We start from the raw sequence: 6,787 nt of genomic DNA on the forward strand, positions 1-6,787 counted from the left end.
GGGGGAGCATTGTGTCTAAATGCCTGTGCACGGATCCTTCTTTATCACGTGTTTCAATTTTGTATGGAGGCTTGACTCAATATTCAATATTCAATAAAATGTTCAATATAAGTTGGCGGTTCAATATCAATATCAATACGCCCTCATATTGATATTGAATATAGAATACCTCACTGACCCTAAGGTATACCTTGCATTAGGATTTATGGTGCACCAGCTTCTAATCTCACACATATCATGCTCTTTTTATGCTTTCGTCTCGGATAGGGTTTTGCGCGAATTATTAGCAGTGCTAGGATGAATACTTCTATCTTGAGTCAGACTGACACCTGCTCACGAGTCATGCCTGTCTTGCCAGCCGACAACCACCAAACGTTACCTTGACTCCAACTAACCATACTCTCGTTCCTTTCTATAACCTTAAAAAGCATTGTTAGACTAACAGAATATGTACGCTTAGAATAATGGCCACGGCAACCGCTTCGAATCGCTCTTTCTGTCCATATCTTCCTCTAGAGCTCTAGATTCGGATTCTTTCCAGCTACTATGATCCTAATCATCTTTGGTCAATATGCCGCCAAGTTTCACCAACCCTCTAAGCTTACATCGGGCGGGTTTTCGCCGCGAAATATCTTCGGCGGGCACATTGATTTTGATTCTGAAAAGCATAACCTTGGCGGCAAGAATCGCCGGCCAGAAGTACCGACGTCATTTCATCGATTCCTAAAGGATAAGGCTCGGGCATATTTCAGGGACAAGAGAATGGATGATTCCTTCAATTCTAAGGAAGCCCTAGAGGCTAGAATGACACACTGGAATCATTAGATGAAAGAGAACAGTAAAGAATGCCCTCATTACAGTATATATATTTTGGCCTAAAGATTTAATTTAAATATAGTAGGGAAGGTTAGTATACTCCTATCTAAGCACTATTATTGTAATTATTTAAACAGTATATTAGTAATATAAAACCTAGTATTAAAAAATAGATATCCTATGCGCCGTTAAGAAAGGCGTATATCCCTTATAATGGTAGGGTCTATATAGGTTAAGGGAGAAAAGAAGATATAAGCGTTTAGGCTAAGTATATAGGGCAGTTATAGATCCTATAAGATATTATAGGACACCCCTATAATATCCATAATATACCTACCTGTTTCCACTAACTTAGTAATTAGAGCCGATTACAAAACCGCAATCTATGGCAATCTATAGCAATCTGCTATATTCTGCTATATTCTACCAAGTCTATTAAACCCTATTAAGTTCTACTAGGACCGCTACCTAAATCCTACTTTATCCTATATACGTATTAACTAAGCAACTAAGTTAATAATATATACCTTTTCTCCCTATCTTTTTTTAAAAACCTTCTTTTCTTATATAACGTCTTAACTTTATAATATAGTTTATATATATAGCTTAATAATATCTACTTCGCTATATATTATTATCGCTTATACTTACTCTATAATATAGAAATATTATACTAAAAAGGGTAGCCGCTAGAGATCTTAATAGAGATCTAACTAATTAAATAGCCTTAACTAGCGGCTAAAGTTTCTAGATACTAAAGTATATATAGTACTAGTAGAAAACAGCAGAACTTAGTGTAACGAACTCGGTCATCGAGGCGCTAAACAGCAACGAAGGCGTGTAGGCCTGTACGATTGTATTGGTCCTATACGAGAATATCAAACTAAGGAGAAGAAGAAGGTCGTAAAACTGACACGTCTATATACACGCGCCAAGGCGTAAGCGAACCCCTAACTAGGTGACGCGTATCAGCGCCGTAACACTTAGTAGAATTTAGTAAAACTAGAGCTTTAAAGCATTTTGTCCCTATACTCTTTTAATAGCTTATTATCTTTATTATACTATCATTCCATCTACTTATTTAAGTACTTTAAAAGTCTAAATAAGTAAGGGTAATATTTATAAAACTCTTTAAGCTTTTAGAAATAGCCTATAAAGTTCTATATAGGGTACTAGATTAAGTTTAAATTATAGCCCTTCTATTAGATACGGTATTTTAGTATTCCCTATATTACCTTACTAACTAGTATACCTTCTACCTTTTATTTATTATCGTTATTAACTTAAATTAGTAGGGGAGGTTAATTCTTTAGTTATAACGGGACTAGCCTAGTTACAGTAGGAATATCTCAGTAAAACACTTAATAGATAAATTCTACCAAGTTCTACCAACTCAATTAAATTCTACCAACACGAACGTTTTAGTAAAATTAACACTTAATTAAATTCTGCCGAATTCCGCTAGCTTAATTAACTTCTGCTAAGTTCTGCCAGATTCTACTAAAGTCTATTAAAGACTGCGCGTATGCGTGCGTATATACGCACGCATTAACTACCAAGACCCCTAACTATTTAATTATAAGATTCTCGCGTTATTCCTTTCTCTTCTTTATATAACGTCTTATTCTTAACAAGAGCTATATACCCTTAAATTTAGATAAAATTTATATTATTCCTTTAAATCTTCCCTAAAGTCTCTTCGCGCCCTTATATTACATTATATTAAAATAACTACTATTAAAATAGTAAAACAAACTTAAACCCCTTGCGTTAACTATAAGCATTATAGCCCTAGTTAAGAAACAGTTAACTATAATACAACAGTCCTTTATAGATGCCTTAGCCTAATAGTAAGCGATATTATAAGCTTAGCACTAGCAATTAATAGGAGCAATTTATAAAGAACTCCGTAACCTTAAAGCACTTACGTTAAAGACCCTAATAGTAATACCTATAAATAAAATTAAAATAACTATATATAAACCTAACCTATTAAATATAAACCCCAAACTAGTAATAATAGCTTAATTTATACCTATAATAAACCTAGTACCTATTATAAAACCTAAAAAGCTCCCTAACCCTCTAATATTTAATAAAAATAAAAATAACTTATATCCCTTTATAACTAAGCTCCGTCTTAAACTTTTAATAAACTATAACTAATACCCTACTAAAGCTAGTAAGATTAGCTATAGAATATCTTATTTAAGTAAAGACGCTGCACGAACTATAGACCCATTCTTCTATAATAGCACCTTTATTAATTTTAAAATCTTTATCTCTCTATTAAAACGAATATATAATAACACTAGCTATAAATACACAGCTGTTACTAAACTTAAGAACCTATAATAACGGAACCGAGACTTTACTAGCTTCTTTTTAGAATTTTTAGGCCTTATTAGTAAACTAAATTAAAATAAAGCCGCTAAAGTTACTACTCTTCGTTCAGCTATTTTAGATAAAATTAAAGTATAGTTAGTAGGTAGAGAACTACCAAAGGATTTACCCAAATTTACTATAATATATTAATAAATTAATAAGGACCTTTAATATAATAAATAAACTTATTCCCTAAAGCTAATTATACCTTATTATATTTAAAACTTTATAAAACTAGTATATACCCTAAAGCGCGATCCGTCTCTAAGACCTAAAAGTCCTATATACGACCCTATGGACCTTAACGCCACTTAATCCTATATACCCTTAGGAGCTAATAAATAAAGAATATAAGCCGTAAATAGAGAAGGCTTTAGATGTGGTGAAAAGGGATATATTTAAAGGAATTGCCGAACTTACCCTTTTAAAAAGGTCCGCCGTAGTTCCTTTTAGTCTTTAAATTGTACTTATTTTATAAATTATATTTAGTCACTATAAAGTATCTCTCCTTTAGTTAACTTAGAAAACAAATTATCTTAAAGCTAAGTCGCGCCTTAGAATAAGAAGTAGAAGAGTATAAATATCTAGGCTCTTTCTACGCTAATATATAACGTAACTCCCTTAATATACTTAGTAAAGTTTAAATACTTAGAAAATAGAAAGAAGTATAAATTCTAATAGATAGCAGAGCTGCTAGTATAGGCTTTATTAATACAAACTATACAAAAACCTAATACCTAAATTTAAAACGACTTAATTAGCTATAAGGCCTGCGAGGCTTTAATAGTAAACCCTTAATATATAGTAAACTAACGCACTACACTCTTATAAAGTTATAGATAGGTAAATACCTTAAATATATCCCCCTATTTATATCCCCCTTGAAGCAATATAAGATAATACTTAAATATAAATAGCTAAAGCGACACAACCCTTTAATTAGTTAGGTTAAAGAAATACTAAAGTTTATATAACCTACTGCTGAAGTTATTACTTAAAATATTACTTACCCTACAAACATATATATAACTATTTAAATTTAATAAGATATAAATTACCCTTACTATAAACCCTAAACTAATATAATAAAGCTATAACTGCTAATCGCGGTAAAGAACGCGAAGATATTACGCTAAAACCTCTTAAAATTCGCGCGATATAAGCTATACCTTTTATTTTATTAGCAAGAAAATAAAACTTATAAAATCTTTACTATAATAATAGAAGATATTAAGAAAGCACTAAAACCAAAGTAGTATATTAACCCTTAACCTCTTATATCTAAAGAGTACCACAATCTAATTAATAAGTTTAAAAAACAATTTATAAACTAACTACCCCCGCACTAAGATAAGCACAATTTTAAGATAGAACTTAAGCCTAGTATAACACTAAAGTTCGGTCCGCTATACGGTATATTATAAGAAAAACTGCAGCCACAGCCTTTACCACACATGCAACCTTACCAAAAGGTAGCGCCACACTCTAAAACTTACGCATACCCATCTTACCATCAAAAACAATCGATTTTCTAACTTTCAAGACCTAATTCCTACTGCCTAGCGAGCTAGAGGTGGATTTATTTATCGTTTTACCCCCTTTTCCCAACACAGAAAAATTTTCTCTAAGGGTGGCCTAGCTTATAAGCGAGGCACGGACCAGGAACACCAAAACTACTACCACTACCACTAATACCAAAACTACAAAATAGGGGCTAGTTTCTCTACTACCTCTTAGCCTAATCTCCCCAGAAATCTTCTAGATAGGATTAGTAAGGAGAAAGGGTATATAAGGATAGTAGGAAACCCCCTATAAAATGCCGAAGCCAAGCTTGGTAGGCCAAAAAAAAAACCTCCTTTAGAAATAAGTGATCATCAGTCTGATATATTCACCTTTTTTCTCCCCTTTCTTCTTCTTCTAGCCTATTTAGGGCAGGAGAAAAAAGAGACATCTCAGTCTTCTCCTTGAAAATGAAACAAACCAAAAACCAAAACCAAAAACCTGCAAAAGATAACAAAAATCGACGACTACTATGGATAGTATGCCTAGGCATACCTTTCCTCCCCTTTCTCAAAACAACACACCTACAAAAAGCTCTGAAAGCCTAACTCAGGCCTATAAAAGGGCTAGAAGAAAGAAAAAAGAAGAAAAAAGACGAAGTTAAACAGCTAGAAACTATACACGGAGTATCCTAAGGCAGGAGAAAACCCCCTTTATACAAGGAAAAGAAAAAGGCAAAAGATGTCCTACAAGGCTCTAGTAGAAAGAGTAAGAGGCTCTCCTGTAAGGACAGGGTATAGCTCCTACACGAAAGAAACTTACGTAGAGAGGGTCTAATGACTTCTTTAGTTTCTTCTTCCTCCCACTCCTCACTCTCCGTTTATCCTTATTATCATTACCACACCATCAATTTCTTTTACTCGCTTGTAGTAGGAGTTTTACTTCTACTAGAAGTAGAAAAAGCAGCTATAAGAAAGAAAGCTAGTCCTAATTTATAGACGAAAAGGACCAACCTTTTAGATACCTTCCTTTATACGGAATAAAGTCAACCAACTATTTGCATTAAAGACTGCCAAGTAAAAAAGCCAGTACTAGCGTCTATAGCTAGAACTAAAGGAAAAAAATATTCTCCTTATGACTACGAGGAGTATAATGCGGATTTCCTAGTTAAAGTATAAGGAATCTGGCATAACTGCTTTACCCTTTTAGAAGAACAAAAACTGTGAACCATGGGGTTCAAATTATAGCCCATGGGGTTCCTACCCTACCTTTCCTAGGAGAAGGAGGCTTAAGCTTCTAAAAGAAGAAATTGAGACTTTAATCCTATAAGGATACAAGGACTACCTAAATGGATTATCTAGTGTAAAAAGAACGATCCAAGACCAGATTTAGCTCTATAGTTTTTACTATAGAGACGAAGAAAAAAGGCATAGAAATCTTAAGCAAAAAGAGATATCAATTGCAGGTACAGCTAATAAGGTAGTAAAATACCTCGAAGTCTCTCCTACTACGCAGTGTACGACTGCCAAAAATTTGTCCATATAGGAGACAGGTGCTCTACTAGGGCTGCAGATACTGTGCGGCTGCACATTTATCTAAAGACATTCCTGTTCTACCTGTTATAACAACAGGCAAGCCTTGCTAGCATACCACCCTCTTTGCATTAATTGTATAAGAAAAACACTTTGCTAATAGTAAAGACTGCGAGCCTTAAAGCTGCTATACATAGACGAGAAGAGATTCTATGTGAAGAAATAACAGATGGATTTAGAAGGAGGCAACTTCTAGGCTCTTATAATAGGGTATTAGGAGCAAAAGGACAGGTACACAAATAAGCAAGGACAGCGACCAGGGTTAGGATTTTTATAGTTTTTCTTACGATTTTCTCATTCCCTAGTATTATTATCATTAGTATTTTACTAGGAAACTATAACTCCTAATTTAGGGGTTTATAAACTACTATTTAGGAGTTATAAACTACTAGAACATAGCTACTAGTACATATAAGCTGCTAGAAAGGATTTATGTATATAGAACTCTATAGCGCCATAGCCTAAGGCCTGCATGGCGCAGTATTGCACGTAGT

The sequence above is a fragment of the Cenococcum geophilum genome (assembly GCF_001692895.1).
Source record: "Cenococcum geophilum 1.58 unplaced genomic scaffold K441scaffold_5, whole genome shotgun sequence".
Lineage (NCBI taxonomy): Eukaryota > Fungi > Ascomycota > Dothideomycetes > Gloniales > Gloniaceae > Cenococcum > Cenococcum geophilum.